We start from the raw sequence: 22725 nt of genomic DNA, 5'->3' as shown, positions 1-22725 counted from the left end.
ACTTCAATGATTACCTCTCAAAATACTATAATTGATGTCACCACATGACCATTGCTGGGGAAATACGATACAGAAACACATTTACGCAACAGTGTACAAAACGGGTTATTTTCTGGCGCATTTAAAAATCAATCAACCCGCATCAGCAATTAAAACATATCTTATATCAAAATTAAAATTGCAAAAAACATATAAAACGTGAAAAAATTAAGAAATAAAATATTTGAACTCACAATTTGTAGCACCCATTCGACGCCGTATAAGCCAGTGGTACTCCTCGTAGTCGGTGGATTCGAGTGGAAATGGCGAGCATTTCCCCATTTCATCGCCAGAACAGCTGAACTAGCTTCCGGGGTTGGCCGACATCGTCTCACAAGATGTAGTTGCTCTTTAAATATCCTTCTTGAAAATGGCCTTGCAAATATATATCTGCCACGTAATCAACGTTTTGTTCTCCTTCTCTGTGGGTTACGTCGCAACACTTCCTGCTTCCTGCTAAATTGAAACTTGTGAATGCATACTCACTTTGGAATGAAAAGTGAGTATCCAATCACATTTTTCCAAAAGATGGCGCCATAGCACACACAATAAAACACCATCTCAGTGTTTTTGCTCGGTTTTTTTTCTAAAATGATTTTTATTATTGCTGTCAGCAAAGAAACATCCATAGATTAGTCCCTCCGTCAAAGTGTAGGAAAAAATTTGCGGTTTTTAGTCCGTAATTTCAAGTAATGTTCGTATATACCACCGACTTCCACTTCCTTGTCATCAGTGTAGGACGCCATAACAAATGAAATGTAAACAACGCGCAGGGATTGTTGGAAACGCGTACACAATCTTTGTTTAGCATGTTCAAAACAACTAAACAATTGTAATTTTAATGCCTAAATTATCTGAGAAAGGCCAAAATAATTCCTAGTCAATGTAATCACTTACTCATTAACCAGTGGTGTGCCGTCAGGGCCAGCAAGGCCTTCTCTGCTGGCCTAACATAACCAAAATCATGATCATAATTAAAGGCCTACTGAAACCCACTACTACCGACCACGCAGTCTGATAGTTTATATATCAATGATGAAATCTTAGCATTGCAACACATGCCAATACGGCCGGATTAACTTATAAAGTGCAATTTTAAATTTCCCGGGAAATATCCGGCTGAAAACGTCTCGGTATGATGACGTTTGCGCGTGACGTCACGGATTGAGCGGAAGTATTGGGACACCATTGTGTCCCAATACAAACAGCTCTGTTTTCATCGCAAAATTCCACAGTATTCTGGACATCTGTGTTGGTGAATCTTTTGCAATTTGTTTAATGAACAATGAAGACAGCAAAGAAGAAAGCTGTAGGTGGGATCGGTGTATTAGCGGCTGGCTGCAGCAACACAACCAGGAGGACTTTGAGTTGGATAGCAGACGCGCTACCGTGAGTACGCAGCTTTCTTCCAAACATTTGATCGCTTGCCCGTCCGTGCGTGCCGCTTTGTGCATGTCACGTACGTAACTTTGGGGAAATATATGTGCTGTATGAACTTTGCGGAAGTGAACGGTAGTTTGGGCTGTGGGATTGAGTGTGTTGTGCGGGTTTTTGAGATGTATTGGTGGGTTATATGGACGGGAGGGGGGAGGTGTTTGTTATGCGCGATTAATTTGTGGCATATTAAATATAAGCCTGGTTGTGTTGTGGCTAATAGAGTATATATATGTCTTGTGTTTATTTACTGTTTTAGTCATTCCCAGCTGAATATCAGGTCCCACCCACCTCTCACAGCATCTTCCCTATCTGAATCGCTTCCCCTGCCCTCTAATCCTTCACTTTCACTTTCCTCATCCATAAATCTTTCATCCTCGCTCAAATTAATGGGGTAATCGTCGCTTTTTTGGTACGAATCGCTCACGCTGCTGAAAACATTGAAAACAATGTGCAGATGTGAAGAGGTCTTCAACCTGTGACGTCACACTACTTCCGGTACAGGCAAGGCTTTTTTTATCAGCGACCAAAAGTTGCGAACTTTATCGTCGATGTTCTCTACTAAATCCTTTCAGCAAAAATATGGCAATATCGCGAAATGATCAAGTTTGACACATGGAATGGATCTGCTATCCCCGTTTAAATAAGATAATCTCATTTCAGTAGGCCTTTAAAGATAAAAGTATTTTTTTATTTACTTTCCCTAAATATCTAAAAGTATTCATATTCTCCTCATGTCATAATATGCTCCTTCCAGTGCTGTTGTTTTTAGATTTAGTTTGTATCCAATAAGAAATCAGCTAGCTTATGTTGCCATGCTGTATGAAATCTGCCCGAGGCCTTCAGAATCATCAATGCGGGCATCCGTGCACTGTAAGTGAACGGGGACATACAGTTGATAGATAATTGCGATAGCCAATCAGATCACGAGTTGTTGTCAGTAAGGCCTTCTAGATGGTCTTACGTTGAACGTGACATTTACGCGTCCTGTGATTGGATATTCACCAGGACCGTTAGCGGATGAATTTGAGAAAACATACAGTTGATAAATGGTAAATGGGTTATACTTGTATAGCGCTTTTCTACCTTCAAGGCACTCAAAGCACTTTGACACTATTTCCACATTCACCCATTCACACACACATTTACACACTGATGCCGGGAGCTGCCATGCAAGGCGCTAACCACGACCCATCAGGAGCAAGGGTGACGTGTCTTGCTCAAGGACACAACGGACGTGACATGAAGCTGGGGATCGAACCAGGAACCCTCAGGTTGCTGACACTGCCACTGATAGACAGTTGTGATAGCCAATCAGATCACAAGTTGTTGACAGTAGCCTATCTAGGTAGCCTGATGTTAACGAGACTGTGATTGGATACTGACTTGTCACTCCAAAGTGAGTATCCATTCATAAGTTGCAATTTAGCAGGAAGCAGGCAGCATTGCACCGTAACCCACAAAGAAGGAGAACAAAACGTTGGCAGATATATATTTGCAAGGCCACTTTCAAGAAGGATGTTTAAAGAGAAACTACATCTTGTGAGACGATGTCGGCTAAGCTGATGAAATGGGGAAATGCCCGCCATTTCCACTGGAATGCATCAACTACGAGCAGTACCACTGGCTTGTACGGCGTCGAATAAGTACTACAAATTGTGAGTTCAAATATTTTATTTCTTTATTTTTTCATGTTGAATCTGTTTTTTGCATTTTTAATTTTGACAGTACCACATAAGATATGTTTTAATTGCTGCTGCGGGTTTATTGATTTTTAAATGCGCCATAAAATAACCCATTTTGTATACTGTTGATGTGATTCAATGAACAGTAGTGCGTAAATGTGTTTCTGTATAGTATTTCTCCAGCAATGATCATGTGGTGACATAAATGATGGTATTTTGAGAGGTAATCTTTGAAGTCGGACATCACTGAAGGCCTAGGTGGGAAACACACTACCCGCCACTGTCATTAACTAATGTCTTTATGCCATCAAAATGTTTTTATTACTTCTGACTGAGGTTGTTGCCTCACCGTACACCAGTGTTGTTTGTGTTAGTTTCCATGGCTACCATTTCCCAGTTCTAGGGATTGATAAACATTCACCTATTTTTTTCAAATCACTTCATTAATTAAATGGGACTGGGAACGGTTCTGAGCTAATGGATTAGACGGGGGTTGGCTGGTTCAGGCCTTTTTACTAGAGGTCACATTTCATTTGCTGCCTATGTCAAGCGACCAGCAGTGAGGCCTGCGAGGCAATCTAATCAATGCCTGCGTGCCAGAGCCCTTGAATGAATCCATTAAAGTTATGTGGATGCATCCTGCACTGAAGGAAAAAAGTCTCCCGATACCTCTGATAGAAATTAGCCATGAATTAGGAGGGAGGTTGGGCTCATTCTGGATGCTAGCCAAAGTAGAATTAATAGACCATCAGAGCCTCTTGTGTGTTGAATCCCACCTCTTCCTTTGCTGTAGCCCCTTAGTAGAGACCCTGAACGCCCATCCTTAAATGTTGCTATGGGAGGGGTTGACAGATGTCCAAAGATTTGGAACAACTCTACGGTTTCAACATCAACCTTTTTTTTTACTTTTTGTTTGTGTTTCCTGGTTTAATATGCTTCAAGGTTGTTGGTCAGACTTTGAGTAATATGAGGATACATCTTCCTGTTTTTAATGTCTGAGTAAGTTTAACATTTGTGTTTGATGGTGAAAAGTTTTGACGGATAGATAGTTATGAAATTTGCTCCTGGCACTCATGTCATCATCGAGTATAGTGCTATAACTTTGGTATCTATTCAATTTTTCTTGAGCACCACCATCATTCAAAATGTTAATTTGTCAGACTTAGTTTTATGACCAAATACGTTCAAAATAATAATGGCCTTCCCACGGTTCCCAGCTGCACTGTACATTTTTAGGACTACCTTCAAACGTGGATTTACAATTTGATGGCACATTATGCATCACAATATGACGGGACAGAGAGCCAGCAGGAATAGGATTACGGATGCACACAAAGGATATTACTCCAAAATAACAACTTTGAGAAATGTAAGTATGATGACATGTTTACTTACAGTATGTATTTTAATTTCATAATTAAATTGCTGCAAGAAAAAAACACTATATTGTGGGACAATAAACACTTCTGCCACTGCTATAATAGATTGTTTTCATTCCAAAATGTCACAAATACAAAATAAGCTTAAAAGTCTGCACTTCCAATGTTTTTTCTGGGGTTTTTTGCCCTAAACATTGCCCGTAAAGGTCGAACCGTCATTGTGGGTAATTTCACCAATAAAGTTGGCATATCACACAATACTTTCAAAACTTTTATGAGACTTAAGAATATCCTGAAAGACTTCGACTCTTGAAAATCTTGAGAATTGCTTCCTTTGTTGTGTTTTGATTTTTGAGGCTTAAATTAAAAAACATTTTACTTAGGAAACCGGTACACAAATCTCCGTCCTAGGTACTCAATATAATATGGATAAAATGACCATAAGTTAACATAATTAATCAAATAGAATTCAAATAAAAGCAGTAAGCCAACGATGTGAAGAGACTCACCTGCAAGTTATACACAGCAGTCTACGTCTGTACGTTTCTGACATGAGTTTATGTTACAGAAAGTGTTATACTCCTCGTGTTTTATTTTTATCTTTTAAAATATCACAATTGTTATAGTATTAATTAGAATGGTAAAATGTGTAATGCATGAAGTTACCTTCCTTAAAGGTGCTGTATGTCACAGTTAGCTGCCTAGAGCAGGGGTGCCCATAGTGCGGCTCACGGGCCAAATTTGGCCCGTCATGTTATTTAATTTGGCCCGCCTAAGTGTGGCTACCAAATGTATTTCATATTCATACTGACCTCTTTCAAGCTGCACAATCACTGATGGCACCTCCGCAGGCTACACTGTAAAAAAGTCAGTAAAAAAATACAGTCGCTGGAAGTTGACCATAAAATCATCAGTGGTACCATTTTTTAAATTACAGTGCTGCATTGTAAAAACAGGGAACCTAGATTTTTTTGATACAAATGTAGCAGATCAGTTGCCAGAATTTTGCAACAAAAATAACAGTGTTACTGTTTTGCAATGTATAGTTATGCACTGTAAAAATAATGGCCGCAGATATATATATATATATTTTTTAAAGCGCAGCTCAGTCGCCTAAATTATACAGTAAAAACAACAGTGGTACCGTTTTACAATTTACAGTAATGCACTGTAGAAAAAATGCACATAGATTGTTTTAAAATGGCAGCTCAGTCACCAAAATTTTGAGAAAACAAAAATAGAACAGTTTTCAATTCAAAATAATTTTGTGTAAAAAAAACACTGTAAATTCTACGGTAAAAGTCTGGTGCTGCCAGTTTGGTTTTTTTACGTAAAATCTATTGAGTTTTTTTTTTTTACAGGCTTACTAGTTGCATTTGAATGTGAGACCCATGCTCTACGGTAAAGTTTGGACTTTTTGACGCTCCATTGAGAAGGATAATCTTGGTTGTCATGCTTCGCCTACGTCCTATAATAAAAGCCCAAACGCTTCGAAATCTAGCATCCTGATCCTCCATACGTCTAATATGTCTAGGTAAAGTTTGAAAGCGAGCGGATGAAATATCTAGGAAGAACAAATTATAGAACAACACAAGGAAATGGTGAAAATCTGCAGAAAATTCCCTTTTTGAATTTTTTGGGGTTAAAAATGTACGTAAAAGATGCAACATTGTATGCTAACTGAATCAGGCACACAACTGTGTGACAATCTCTTATACCTTATTATTGATTATTGCTAGTAATTATTAATTATTCCTCACTCGTGGTGCTATTGCATTTTAAACATTGCTGTTTGGCCCACGTACCATTGGCACATTTCCACTTTGGCCCTTTGAGGCGAAACATTTGGGCACTCCTAGAGGATGCTTACTTTTAAATGTGGATTGTATCCCGACCACTTTCTGCTCTGAGCACTTAAATTGCATTATTTGTTGTTAGAATGTTTTTGTTGTTGAAAAATATATATATATATATATATTTTTTTGTACAATCACTATTAGTGACATATGCTAGCCGCAGTGACGTGCGGTGAACTATACACCAGGTGAGGCACAGATACTTTTGGAGTTTTTTTTCTTCTTTTTTTAAATTAAATTCATATATGCAGCTCTAATCATTGTTGATTTAGGTTGCACATTAGAATAACATGGGGAAAAAAGGGAGTAATTCGCTTTCATAAAAACGTTATCATAATGATATTATGATATGATAAATAGGTCCAGAAAATATTTCATAAAGTCGTTATTTAATACTTTTGGTTCCATTTGCTTTTAACAAAATAAATCAAGTATTGTGAGTAGAGATGTCCGATAATGGCTTTTTTGCCGATATCCGATATTCCGATATTGTCCAACTCTTAATTACCGATACCGATATCAACCGATACCGATATATACAGTAGTGGAATTAACACATTATTATGCCTAATTTTGTTGTGATGCCCCGCTGGATGCATTAAACAATGTAACAAGGTTTTCCAAAATAAATCAAGTCAAATTATGGAAAAAAAATGCCAACATGGCTCTGCCATATTTATTATTGAAGTCACAAAGTGCATTATTTTTTTTAACATGCCTCAAAACAGCAGCTTGGAATTTGGGACATGCTCTCCCTGAGAGCATGAGGAGGTTGAGGTGGGCGGGGTTGGGGGCTGTGGGGTTGAGGTGGGGGGGAATAGGGTGTAGCGGGCGGTGTATACTGTAGCGTCCCGGAAGAGTTAGTGCTGCAAGGGGTTCTGGGTGTTTGTTCAGTTGTGTTTATGTTGTGTTACGGTGTAAATGTTCTCCCGAAATGTGTTTGTCATTCTTGTTTGGTGTGGGTTCACAGTGTGGCCCATATTTGCAACAGTGTTAAAGTTGTTTATACGGTCACCCTCAGTGTGACCTGTATGGCTGTTGATCAAGTATGCATGGCATTCACCAAGGTGTGTGTGTGTCAAAAGCTGTAGATATTATGTGACTGGGCCAGCACGCAAAGGCAGTGCCTTAAAGGTTTATTGGCGCTCTGTACTTCTTCCTACGTCCGTGTACACAACGGCGTTTTAAAAAGTCATACATTTTACTTTTTGAAACCGATACCGATAATTTTGAAACGATACCGATAATTTCCGATATTACATTTTAAAGCATTTGTCGGCCGATAATATCGGCAGTCCGATATTATCGGACATCCCTAATTGTGAGTGTATCTTACCTTTCTGTATTTGTATCTGAAGCAGCAATAACTATCCTCGATGAAAACGTACTTTGTATAATCACATTAATTTTGTCTTAAAGTCCAGTTTAGAGAAGTATTTAATCTCGGATACAGTATATAATCCTCCATATTGGCAGACACATTCATTTAATTCAATTTCATTACAAGCAATAAAACATTATTTTTGCATCCGACAAAAAACACCCACAAACGCTGGCTTACTCTAATAAAAATGCTATGTTTGTAATAAATACAGTTTAAAAAATTTTTTTTTTAAGTCTGGCTTCCGCTGGAGAGACATGTGTCTGCTAGCTTGAGCGCCCCCACTTCTCCCAGTGTGGCGAGTCAGAGTACTGCTGAGGCATTGAACTGCAAGTTGACAATGTATCGCCCCCTACTGTGAGGCAGAGGTACTTGCTGCCTCATGGCCTGCCTTTTCCCCACGTGAACAAGCACGCGCACGCACACGCTCAATACACTTTGTGTGTAGCCGTGGAGGCACCACCTGTGTCTGCCTCACTTCTCGTCTGCTGCGTTAATCATCAGGAAACACGTAATTCCCACGATTTTGACCATGAAAATTATCAAAATATACAGTAACCAAAATCACATAGAAAGCATAGACAAAAAGAGAAATATTAAAACTAATTTTATTTTATTACTTTGTTTTTGAACATCTCATGGTTAAGACTTTTACCGCCCCCTGGTGGCAAGGTGAGGCACTGCCTCACTTGCCTCCCCTGACAGCTCGTCACAGGCTAGCCGGTTGTGGTCTTCTTATATTTTTGTTTGAAACTGTATTTATTTTGAGCCGGTGACAAACGGTAGCTTTCCTTAACAAAACACTGTCGTCATGTGTTTTTACTTGTATTCAACAGAATGTGAATACAGTACAATGGGAATCTTTTAACATAAAATGGGGCTGTCATGTTCCCTTTCTAAGCTGTGAGAAATACTCTCTACTGTGTTGCTGAAATGCCAGCGCATGTGATACAATCTAAAGTGTATATCACTCATTTTAAGGTCATCCTGCTGTGTTTGATGGTTAGCTTGCTTTCACCCTGAAGTTATAGTAGCTCTTATAGAATGCTATTCCCTTTATCAAATCAAATCAAATCAACTTTATTTATAAAGCACATTTAAAATTTACCACAGGGGTAGCTAAAGTGCTGTACAATGGGCAGGTTAAAAGATAATACGAGAATCGAGCAAATACAACACAACACAAACAGAACACGATAAAAAATAAATAAATAAAATAAATAAAACATAAAAACATAAAAACAGGTTCACAGCAGGTGTATTATGGGGCGCCATTGCAGGATGGATATCACTCAGTGTTAAAAGCCATAGAATAAAAGTATGTTTTTAAGAGAGATTTACCTAGTGGTTAGAGTGTCCGCCCTGAGATCGGTAGGTTGGAGTTCAAATCCCAGCCGAGTCATACCAAAGACTATAAAAATGGGACCCATAACCTCCCTGCTTGGCACTCAGCAACAAGGGTTGGAGTTGGGGGTTAAATCACCAAAATGATTCCCGGGCGCGGCGCCGCTGCTGCCCACTGCTCCCCAAGGGGATGGGTCAAATGCAGAGGACTTCACCACATCTAGTGTGTGTGTGACAATCATTGGTACTTTAATCTTTAATCTTAAAACAGGAAGAGAGGAGGCTTGTCTAACACTAAGAGGTAGGTCGTTCCAGAGCTTGGGAGCAGCAGCGGCGAAAGCTCTGTCACCTCTAAGCTTCAGCCTTGTGTCTGGGACCGTCAGTAGCAGCTGATCGGCTGATCTTAGGGATCGGGTGGGGCAGTAAGGCTGAAGGAGGTCGGAGAGATATGTTGGCGCGAGGTTGTTTAGACATTTAAAAACAAATAAAAGGAGTTTAAAATTGATTCGGTAACGCACAGGGAGCCAGTGAAGGGACGCTAAAATAGGGGTGATGTGCTCACGTCTGCGGGTCTGTGTTAGCAACCTAGTATTAGTTCCAAAATAGATCCTTAACTGTAAAGCCACTTACAGTCAGGGTTGGTACCCAAACCGGTATATACATACAGCATGCAGTAGACATTTTGTGAAACATTTTACAAAGTTTTGTGACATGTGAGTTGAACAGAATAGTAATTAAAATACTTCAATAATTGAAATTGATTTTAATTGAAAAATTATTTAGAAACGGTGCGCCAACGTCCTATAATGAAAACCTGTGAACTGTGTGCAGCTGCAGTGTTTATGGACCTTTTTATTTGTTGACTAAACTGTCAATTAATTTTGTCATTGAGTTTGTCAACATGCATTTGTTTTGATTCATTATCGTCCTATTTTAGTCAGGGGAAAATAGGTCGTTGATGATAACTAAGACTAAAATTTGAAGTCAACAAAATTAACACCGATACATTCCACACAATTCAAGCAGAAATGACAATTGTGGAAATGTTAGAAAATGCTAGAACACTGATTGCTAGTTATTCCTACATGCAAGAGTCGATTATTGAGAGATCAAAATGAAGTTACTTACAAGACCTTACTTGCACAATATCATCTTCAAGCGCTTGTTGTAGGTGGCTGAGTGCATTTTCTGAGATGAAGTACTGTAGCAGCAAACTTTAGAGAGATTTTTGGTTTGAGCATTTTAGGCCATATCCGCACTAGTTATTTTAATAAACACATTTGCCACCCTACAGTGTTAAAACTATTTCCAGCTACTTGAGTGGCCTTTCAAAACAACCTTAAATCTTCCCGACGTCCTTGACATGTGAACATTCTCACGCCATTCATGTGAAGTAATAAAAGTTAAAGTAACAATGATTGTCACACACACACTAGGTGTGGTGAAATTAACCTCTGCATATGACCCATCCCCTTGTTCACCCCCTGGGAGATGAGGGGAGCAGTGAGCAGCAGCGGTGGCCGCGCCCGGGAATCATTTTGTTGATTTAATCCCCAATTCCAACCCTTGATGCTGAGTGCCAAGCAAGGAGGTATAGTGTCCCATTTTTATAGTCGTCAAAGTTGTCTGAGGTGCTATACTCTCCAGTATTGGATGTTTGAACCCAGCAATGTTTTCGTTCCTTTGCAAACATTTAAATATACTCATCGAAGGTGAAAATGGTAATTGTTAAACAATATTACGAACATGTATGCAATTACAAGCGATACATCTTATAGTTTACATATTTACATTTCTCTTTACAACATGTTGGTAAAAGAGGAGGATGAAGCCAAGCTTATTCAAGCCTACCCCTTTTCCATTTCATTGCAACTACTGACACATATGTTCACTTCATATCCTCACTTTGTAACACAATTTACATCAAAATGATTCTTCCTTGTACTTTGTAAACACTTAAACAGCCTCTTAAAGGCCTACTGAAATGAATTTTTTTTTATTTAAACGGGGATAGCAGATCCATTCTATGTGTCATACTTGATCATTTCGCGATATTGCCATATTTTTGCTGAAAGGATTTAGTAGAGAACAACGACGATAAAGTTCGCAACTTTTGGACGCTGATAAAAAAAAGCCTTGCCTATACCGGAAGTAGCGTGACGTCACAGGAGGAAGGATTCCTCACAATTCCCCATTGTTTACAATGGAGCGAGAGAGATTCGGACCGAGAAAGCGACGATCACCCCATTAATTTGAGTGAGGATGAAAGATTCGTGGATGAGGAACGTTAGAGTGAAGAACTAGAGAGGCAGTGCAGGGTGTATCTTTTTTCGCTCTGACCGTAACTTATGTACAAGGTCTCATTGGATTCCACACACTCTCCTTTTTCTATTGTGGATCACAGATTTGTATTTTTAACCACCTCGGATACTATATCCTCTTGAAAATGAGAGTCGAGAACGCGAAATGGACATTCACAGTGACTTTTATCTCCACAACAATACATCAGCGAAGCTCTTTAGCTACTGAGCTAACGTGATAGCATCTGGCTCCAATGCAGATAGAAACAAAATAAATAAATCCCTAACTGGAAGGATAGACAGAAGATCAACAATACTATTAAACCATGGACATGTAACTACACGGTTAATAATTCTCAGCCTGGCAAAGCTTAACAATGCTGTTGCTAACGACGCTGAAGCTAACTTAGCAACTTAACAACCGGACCTCACAGAGCTATGATAAAAACATTAGCGCTCCATCTATGCCAGCCAGCCCTCATCTGCTCATCAACACCCATGCTCACCTGCGTTCCAGCGATCGACGGCGCGACAAAGGACTTCACCCGATCACAGATGCGGTTGGCGGCTAGCATCGGCTAGCGCGTCTGCTATCCAAGTAAGTACTCCTTGTTGTGTTGCTACAGCCAGCCGCTAATACACCGATCCCACATACAACTTTCTTCTTTGCAATCTCCATTGTTCATTAAACAAATTGCAAAAGATTCACCAACACAGATGTCCAGAATACTGTGGAATTATGAGATGAAAACAGAGCAGTTTGTATGGTGACACAGTGGGTACGAATACTTCCGTTGCCGTCGTGACGTCATGCGCATACGCATCATACATAGACGTTTCCAACCGGAAGTTTAGCGGGAAATTTAAAATTGCACTTTATAAGTTAACCCGGCCGTATTGGCATGTGTTGCAATGTTAAGATTTCATCATTGATATATAAACTATCAGACTGCGTGGTCGGTAGTAGTGGGTTTCAGTAGGCCTTTAAACTGGACCATGTTAGTACATTGTTTAACTCTTTTGCTTAATCCATTTCACAATTTACTTCCACATAATGATATACTGTTTTAAGTGTTGTGCGTCCATACACATGTTTTAAATTGGAGAGATAGATTAGATAGACTGAGCTTATATTTATCTTCTTTTGTTGAGAAGAATTGTTGATGCCGAAGTTTGTGAAACTTCACTCTGGCCGAAGTTTTTTCAAAGCTTAGTCTATAAAGACAAAAAATCTATGTTTGCATGTGTAAATACAAACATATGTTCTGTAGTATTTGTGTCCATATGGACATAGCCTTATCTAGATGCTCACCAATGTCCTTGCAGGTGAAACAAATTACGTCAACCATAACACCATCACGACAGTTGACTAATTTCTGTCTCAATTTAGTGCTAATAATTGAATACAATTAAATGCAGTTGCAAATGGTTTGTAAAAAAGACAAACAAAACAGCACGGATGAACTTGGAAACTCTTACAGCTTCATTTAAACACAGACTCACCTTGACAAAGTACTGACAACTTCCAAAAGGGCTGGCTGCTCCCAGATGATGCAGCCAAGCAAAATAACGCAGAGCTCAGAGGAGAGGCCTTAAAGTGCTGCGGCGGACAGAAGTTTGCATATTGAACCCACCGGAGAGCCATTACAGTTCAACCATTCTCTACACTGCACTGATAAACAACAATTCCCACTTTGCATGAAGTTTGGAGGCTTCAGCTCATGTAAATGCCAGAGGTCAAAGCAAGAGTGTGTGTTCAAAACACACGCGACTCCCCAAATGATAGCCATCATAAGTTCTTCCAAGGGTCCAACCATGGCTTACATTAGGTAACTGTAACATATGTTGACAAAACTTACTGGCCTGGAAAAGTGAGTATTTAAGTCTGTGCTACATCTACGGATGGGTATCCAATTCGGTACTTTTGTAGGTATTGACCAAATTTCATCAGTACGACCAGGTATCGATTCACTAAAAAAATCACACGATACCGTATTCCGATATATTTGTTGCACGTCACGTTATGTCCGGTTGCAGACTTGGAACTGTCTTGGCGGGAAAACAAGCACCTAAGCACTCAGAGTGGACTCAACTGGACTGTTACAATTTTCAATGCCAACAAAGCTAGCATGCCTGATAAAAAACACCCAAACGTAATTGAGGGCTCCACTTTCCAAAATACGCTAGCTCGATACAAATTTGCATTGGCTGTGTCATAGACATGCTACTAATTAGCAATGATGATTAAACAAGGCGATTTCAACACCTCCAAATTTTAGAATCAAAACCACAACTAATATGTATGTTATAATCGAACAGAGGGTGTGTAATAAGTGCATTACTTACAGTATAAAGACATTTGGCGAAGTTGGTAGAGTGGCCGTGCCAGCAATCGGAGGGTTGCTGGTTCCTGGGGTTCAATCCCCACCTTCTACCATCCTAGTCACGTCCGTTGTGTCCTTGGGCAAGACACTTCACCCTTGCTCCTGATGGGTGCTGGTTAGCACCTTGCATGGCGGCTCCCGCCATCAGTGTGTGAATGTGTGTGTGAATGGGTGAATGTGGAAATACTGTCAAAGCGCTTTGAGTACCTTGAAGGTAGAAAAGCGCTATACAAGTATAACCCATTTACCATTTATTTTAGGGCACACAAAAAAAGAATGAATGGCAAATTCAACTTAATGGCAAAGACTACTTTCTGAATAGGCAACACACCATAACCTATACACTACTGCCATCTAACATATTACAATTATAACTGCATGCATATATAGTACTTGCAAATGAAACTCCCAAGTGTAAGAAACCAAGATATAACTGGACAGCACATTTACTATGACGGTGCCACATGTCTGCTGGAGACGTGACCCCAGGATGCAAAGACATGATGCATGGCACGTAGCAGCCGCAAGGACGCATGCACACCAAACAGAAAACAATAATGCAGCCCCGCCTGGCATGCAGAGTTGACTAATAAACCCTCCTAATTACAATAGGGGACAGATGCGAGGAATCAGCGCTCCCACAGGAAGTAGCAAACAAGAGAGCAAGGAATGCTGAAAATGAAAATGAACATTTAACGGAAAGTATACAACGCAAAACCAAAAAAGTAATGAAAGATCATAATACTAAAGAGTTAGAGGTTTTTTTATTAAACATTTATCATTTATCAACACGTGAACACACAGAAGTACAGAACATTTGAGTACCTATTGATTCCCAACCACAAGGAATTGGTACCGTATCAGTTCAAATGTGATAGCTCCATCAAGGAGGCTAAATGAAAGTACAGTGAAATCATACTGAGACACGCTGACATACAATCAATAATAATAATGGAGGAGAGCAACAGCCTCCCGTATTTACTTAACAGCACTTGTCACAGTACAGAGATACATTTTATGATGATGGAAGCACAAAAATGGACCAAAGTGGAGACTGTGGAGTATAACAGCTTAAACACAAGATTAGCATGTTTGTTTATTGTTTAGCTATACCATATACCTTCAAATGTTTTCAATGAAAGGAACCCTTAGCTGTCCAGTTACTAAAACTGGTGAAATAGATCTCTTTCACTAAATGTAAACAGTGACTCGCGTATACAGTATATGGTTTGCCGAATGTAAAACTTCAATAAAACTTTTCTGGCTTTATATGTTAAATATCAATCTTTGTTCCTTATTATCACACACAGCATCTTCAACGGCATGGCAGTCAGAGATGTTTTGGGCGTGTCTTTGCATACTGAGAGTCGTGGGAACAGTGGCATATTTGCATATTTTCTAAATATTTTGCTTTACACTTGGCGAGACTGTTAGATTTAACATTTAGATTTAACATTTATATTTCGATTTGGGGTGAGGGGTTAACAATCGCTTTTCGTGTCTTTCTCGCCAGTTCCAGATCCTAAATGGTTGTCATAGTGTAGACTGACCATACGTCCTTCTTTCCCCGGACATGTCCTCTTTTGCGGGGCTGTCCGGGCGGAGTTTCTTAAATGCCTCAAATGTCCGGCATTTTGAGTTAGGGTTGCGTGTATTTTCAATGTACATTCAGGGTTTAAGAAGGGGTTAAAAACAAAACAAATTGTGAAGGTGTGCGCACGCAGCAGCATTTGTGAGGGAGGGGCAGAGACAGAGAGCGAGAGAGTTATGATAAACGCGCATGCATCGCCAGGCTCTGCTTTTTATCCATAGATTTATCAGATTACATTTTTTATTATCTATAGCAGGGGTGTCAAAAGTGTGCCCCGGAGGCCATTTGCGGCCCACAGCTAATGTTTTAAAGGCCCACGGCACATTCTAAAAATACTATCAAATAAACAAAAACATAACAAAAGTGAAATAAAAAAAGCTTAAAGGTGAAATGTAATTTAGAAATAGTTGCAATGTTGACTAATAAAACAAAGCTGTTTTTTTTTCTTTCAAACTGTCATTGCTCAAAACATAATATTGAATCAAAATCAATGTTATTATGAATTATTGACCTGTCCAAGGTTCTGAATATGTCACATCAAATATTCCACTTTGAAAAATATTTTCGGTGGAAGACTTTAAATATTTTGTGTGTTTGCCATTAAAAACATAGTTTTGTTTGACAAAAAGGGGCGGAAAACAAACAAACAAAAAAACAACATAAAAAAACTAAAACATTTTGAAATGAGGAATAGATGTGAAGTTGATGTAGACTCCAGAGATTTAAGCGTTAAATATAAAATGTATGTATGCCCTGGCACACCATTATCATCATTTCATGACCGAAGCAAAACACTTTTTACACTTTTATACTGAAATAAATACACCTACAACTTATTAAATAAAAACATAGAAAGTTGTGGTAAAGTTTAGATCCATGAAGGAAAGAAGAAAGTGAATGAATGTTTATAACTGAATACATGAATTTGTTTTCTTTTTTTATAATTTTTTTTAATGAATCAAGTAACGTTTATGACAACCTTTTTCCAAAACACAATATAGAATGTGATATATAACAGGGTAATGCATACGTTTATCTTTTTTTTTCAAAACGCTTACAAAAAAGTGGGACCCCAAAAATTTACTGTGGGACCCCATTTTGAAAAATCCTAGCGCCACCACTGCTGGCAACAGAAGAGAAAAAATGCTTTATTTAAATATATATATTATTTATAAAGCAAGTTCGAGTATCATTGGCAAATGTTCACCTAGTCCCGGCCTTGGCGTGCTGCCCGCCTTAGCACGCATATGTGTCCTCTTTTTGGGATTTCAGAATATGGTCAGCCTATCATAGTGTCTCAACGTGTCGGATTACCTACTCAAGACGTCTTCTGTACAGGTGAGATGCATGATTTATGGTCTACAATAAACTTCCAGGGAGCAAGGAAGCAAGGAAGCAGCAGACTACTCGATGATGTAAACATAGGGAGATAAGCTTGTGATCACGGTGCCGCTATAAATAGATAGTCTGCGTTAGCGCTTATAACAACAATATCACTAATACTTGGTTAATATTCAAGTCACAAAATGTAAATGGAGTATTGTTGGCGCTTTATGAATGGTTATTTATTGGATTTTATGAGTACAATAGTGCAACTCCCATTGGCTCAGCTGTAAGCAGACTTTTATTGACGTTTATTTAATATTTAGAATGCATTAAAAAAAAAATCCATCCGTTGTCGTGTCTTTCATAATGATTGTGAAAGATAGGCAAAATTCCTCAAAAAAAGTGCAGTTCCCCTTTAACATTTAACACTTATATTTAGATTTAATAAATGGCGTGCGGCTAAACTTGAGGTTTTCCATCAAGCATGGAGTGATAGTTTTATAACTTATAAACACGCGCTTACCTTAGCTGAAACTAATTACCACTCCAATCTCATCATGACAATAAAAATTATCCTAAATATTTGTTCAGTACAGTAACAACAAGGGACTCCCCCCAGTAGCTCCACCCACTCGGCTGATCCATCCATCCATCCATTTTCTACCGCTTGTCCCGTTCGGGGTCACGGGGGGTGCTGGAGCCTCGGCTGATGACTTTATGAATTTATTTAATAAGAAAATGTAACTAATTAGAAAGGAGATTAAAAATAACACGTCCCAGCCGGGTGGCGGGGCTCTCCCTTAGAGATAGGGTGAGAAGCTCTGTCATCCGGGGGGAGCGCAAAGTAAAGTCGCTGCTCCTCCACATCGAGAGGAGCCAAATGAAGTGGTTCGGGCATCTGGTTAGGATGCCACCCGAACGCCTCCCTAGGGAGGTGTTTAGGGCACGTCCGACCGGTAGGAGGCCACGGGGAAGACCCAGGACACGTTGGGAAGACTATGTCTCCCGGCTGGCCTGGGTACGCCTCGGGATCCCCCGGGAAGAGCTGGACGAAGTGGCTGGGGATAGGGAAGTCTTAGCTTCCCTGCTTAGGCTGCTGCCCCCGCGACCCGACCTCGGATAAGTGGAAGAAGATGGATGAATGGATGGACGTCCCAGCTCCAACTGGGTTCTGTTAACGCATATACGAATCTATGTACAACGGATATTGCCCTCCAAATCAATTAATTTTTTTAAAGAAATAACATTAGAGGAACTCCTGTGACTTGTAAATGTGACAAAACAAACATGTTTATTTGACCCACTTCCTGGGAAACTTATCAAGGAGCTGTTTGTAATATTAGGACCATCAGTGCTAAATATTATAAACTTATCACTTTCCTCTGGTACTGTTCCTCTAGCATTCAAAAAAGCGGTTATTCATCCTCTGCTCAAAAGACCTAACCTCGATCCTGACCTAATGGTAAACTACCTTCCCTTTATCTCGAAATTCCTCCAAAAAATTGTTGCAAAGCAGCTAAATGAACACTTAGTATATATATCCCAACACTATCTTCCTTGTGTATAATCATCACTTAGAGGTACTGTTGCTTTAACAAACCTCTTTAATTTTACATGTTTGTACTGTATGGTGACATTGCTTCATTTTGATATCACTGCTTTCTCGAACACTTTGTTTTCTATATTATCACTATCATCATAAACCACTTACAATTACACATATTGTGACATAACTGTACCAATAAAACTTCATATTACCGTATTTTCCGCACTATAAGGCGCACCGGATTATAAGGCGCACCTTCAATGAATGGCATATTTCAAAACTTTGTTCATATATAAGGCGCACCGGATTATAAGGCGCACCTATGCATCTATTAGATGGAGCTGCGCTAAAGGGAATGTCAACAAAACAGTCAGGTCAGTCAAACTTTATTAATAGATTACAAACCAGCGTTGACAACTCTGTTCACTCCCAAAATTAATAAACAGCTGTTTTATTACTTTCCCCAAGGTAAAGTCAGTGACGTGGTGTTTTGTTTATCTTTTAACAACAGCAAGGTATAACATGTAGTGCAACATTTATATCACATAGTGGAGGGAAACTTTTCTCTGATTCAAAAAACACGTAAAAAACAGTCTGATACTGTTACGGTAAATCAAACGTTAGTGCAATCACAATATAGTAACACTCAAAATAGTGCAGAGCAATAACAATATATCAATAACTCAACGTTGCTCAAACGTTAATGTCACACAACACAACACACAAAATAAACATGTAAAGCTCACTTTATGAAGTTATTCCTCATCCACGAATCCCTCTAATTCTTCTTCTTCAGTGTCCGAATTAAACAGTTGGGCGAAGTCGTCATTAATCGAGTCAGTGCCACAACAAACCTCTACTCCCGTGTTCTACTGCGTGACTGATCGTCTTAAGTTTAAACTCTGCGTCGTAAGCGTGTCTCTTAATAGGAGCCATTTTGGGGTCTTTACATAAACAAACAAATGGTAATCAAAACGGCACGCTCGCGCAGTCATATATTCCAGCATGCACTGCGCGCTTCTTCTTCCTCTATGGGGGCGGCTGCTTACCGTAGAAGAAGAACTTCTTCTTCTACGGGGGAAAATTAAGTTGGCGGCTGCTTACTAGTAGAAGAAGAATCGCTTCTTCTTCTACAGGGGAAAAAGAAGTTGCCGGCTGCTTACCGTAGTTGCGAGACCTAAACTTTATGAAAATGAAATTTAGGTCTGTTGTGGCTCAATATTGGTCCATATATAAGGCACACCGGATTATAAGGTGCACTGTCAGCTTTTGACAAAATTGGAGGTTTTTAGGTGCGCCTTATAGTGCGGAAAATACGGTAATCACAGAGTTTATCTTCAACAAGTTTACTGGCGCCGCCATCCCGCCCAACCACGCGCTCACACACAAAGGGAGACATCGCGTACTTCACATTACAAATCTGGTGACAATTATACACTTCTAAAAAACATACTTCAATATTTCTATGTTAAAAAAGGCTTATAATTGCTCGGGGATACATATGTTGATATTACCACACTTTACCAACCTGTTTTAGATGAATAGAAAGAAGACACCAAGTGCTTGATTGCGTTTTGATCGCAGGCTGTGGCCTGTCTAAGACACAGAAGTACTGACAACCTCCTCTCCTATAAGGGTACTCCCTCTGCTGGCGTGGCGGAATAACGTGTCTTGTGGCATTCAGCTTGGAAACATACACTTTAACTGTGACTTAGATATGAAAATAATAATTAATCGATTTAAACTATTATACAAACATGGGGTCTGGTTCAAATATAGAGATGAGGGTCTTTAATTTGACCTGCTGCTGTACTCTTTCTCAAAGTGTTAACATGTGCTCAATGTTTCCTTACCATTATTGCTTTGTTGTCTATTACCATTGTTGGTATATTCATCATTCCTACATTGTTGATACAAATTATTGTTACAGTGCAATAATTATTGTTACCTGTGGTAATGCCACTATGATACAACATCTGTATTATAATCCTTGAACTAAGTAAGAGTGAAACTCATGTGAATAATCACTGAATGGAGAACTGGGGGTGGGGTTAAATAAATTATCTTCTTCCCACTCCCTTTCAGGCAAAACTGGACAATCATGCATTACATATAGAGATGTCCGATAATATCAGTCTGCCGATATTATCGGCCGATAAATGCTTTAAAATGTAATATCGGAAATTATCGGTATCGTTTTTTTGGTTTTTTTGTATTTATTAAATAAACATAAAAAACACAAGATACACTTACAATTACTACACCAACGCAAAAAACCTCCCTCCCCCATTTACACTCGTTCACACAAAAGGGTTGTTTATTTCTGTTATTAATATTCTGGTTCCTACATTATATATCAATATATAACAATACAGTCTGCAAGGGATACAGTCCGTAAGCACACATGATTGTGCGTGCTGCTGGTCCACTAATAGTACTAACCTTTAACAGTTAATTTTACTCATTTTCATTCATTACTAGTTTCTATGTAACTGTTTTTATATTGTTTTACTTTCTTTTTTATTCAAGAAAATGTTTTGAATTTATTTATCTTATTTTATTTTATAATTTTTTAAAAAAAAGGACCTTATCTTCACCATACCTGGTTGTCCAAATTAGGCATAATAATGTGTTAATTCCACGACTGTATATATCGGTATCGGTTGATATCGGTATCGGTAATTAAGAGTTGGACAATATCGGAATATCGGATATCGGCAAAAAGGCATTATCAGACATCCCTAATTACATACTATACATTACCTTTTGCACTATATTAATTTATATTATTATGTGTTGTCAACTTTGTACTTTTTTATGTCATTGCCTGAAATAAATAAATAAATGAAAAATGAAAAAAAAAATGAATGAAAATACATAAAACAAAGTAGGATACTGTATTTACACATTCATTTTACAAAACAATTGTGACTACTAACCGTAGGTGTCACACAAACTATGGATGCTGATGCGTCATATCCCTTCCAAGGTTTCTCGTTCCTGTTGAGTTGAGTTTTTTCTTGCCCTGATGTGGGATCTGAGCCGAGGATGTTGTTGTGGCTTGTGCAGCCCTTTGAGACATTTGTGATTAAGGGTTATATAAGTGAACGTTGATTGATTGAACAATTAGATTTATCATTTAACATTTATACTTAGCATTTATAGTTAATATTTAAATTTAACATTTATTCACCATTGAATCTCTATCTCTAATGTTAAGAAGATTTGCTAAATATATAAAAAAGTTAGCTAAATGTGGGAAAAGTGAGTTAAATATTTAAAATATATTAGCTAGAAAATTGTGATTAAATTCTTACATTTGGCACCCCATACACATATGGGTCTTTCAAAAGTCAAAAAGGGAAAATATGTGATGCACCTGCAACTCCTATATTGCTGTACTGTAGGGTATTTGGGCTAGGTAGGAGCAGTGCTTTTCTGCTTGAGAAAGGTAGGGGTTTTACTGCACAATATGTGACAATGTGTGTTTGGGTTGTATGGGAGTCTTTTTAAACTATTGTGGATTTGTATGGCCATTAGACATTCTCAAGCCATTGTGTTGTGCAGTGGTTCCCAAACATTTTACAGCCTTGCAGCCTTTCAGATATTTGACCTGAAACCATGTGCCTTACTAACCTGACTCTCGCCAGATCCCTGTAGTTCGCTGAGCTCCACACAAGGATCTGGGATCGAGGGCAATGCAAACTCCTTCAACATAGCAAAAAATAATGAACCAATCAGGATCACTGGGCGGGATTTCATAGATGTGACGTAGCGGCGAAGCGCCGAAGCGACTGTTTGATTCAAACAACAAGCAGCCCTCGCTGTGTCGTGTGCTGACATTGATTCTGCTGTTGCAACTGTTTTGTCGAACATTGATCGTCTACTGACATTGCTGCGTTGTTTCAGTAAAAGTTCTCTAACTTTTACTTTTACGCTCTGTCGTTATCCAATACGTCGGCTGTTCTGTTTTGGATTTCCAAGCGTCGCTCTCATCAGCGTCACTGGTTGATTTCGATGTGAGTGGTTGAAGTAGCACGTCATTCAAGATAACGGACAAGTGGTTTATCCAATCACATACAATTATTTTTTTACAAGGCCCCGCCTTCTGAAATACATCTCCTATTGAGAAGTCCCAGATCCTTGTGTGGAGCTCAGAGAACTACAAGGATCTGGCGAGAGTCAGGTTAGTGCCTTACTGATGCACACCTAAAAAACATACACCAGTGTTTGTAAGCCTGTGCTTCTCATATATTCTGTGGCCTCCGTTTTGTCTGAAAGTCCAGTTTAGAAAAGTATTGGATCTTGGATATATAATGCTCCATATTGGCAGCCACATCCATTCAGTCATTCAGCAGAGCATTAAAACATTGTTCTTGCATCTGATTTAAAAAAAAACCCAACAGCATCTCTTTTTTTCTAATTATATTCCAATTATCAAAAACAATGTTACACTTCCA

The sequence above is a fragment of the Entelurus aequoreus genome, linkage group LG02, assembly GCF_033978785.1.
Source record: "Entelurus aequoreus isolate RoL-2023_Sb linkage group LG02, RoL_Eaeq_v1.1, whole genome shotgun sequence".
NCBI lineage: Eukaryota > Metazoa > Chordata > Actinopteri > Syngnathiformes > Syngnathidae > Entelurus > Entelurus aequoreus.
The sequence above is the reverse complement of the archived record's forward strand: the minus strand, read 5'-3'. Positions refer to the sequence as shown.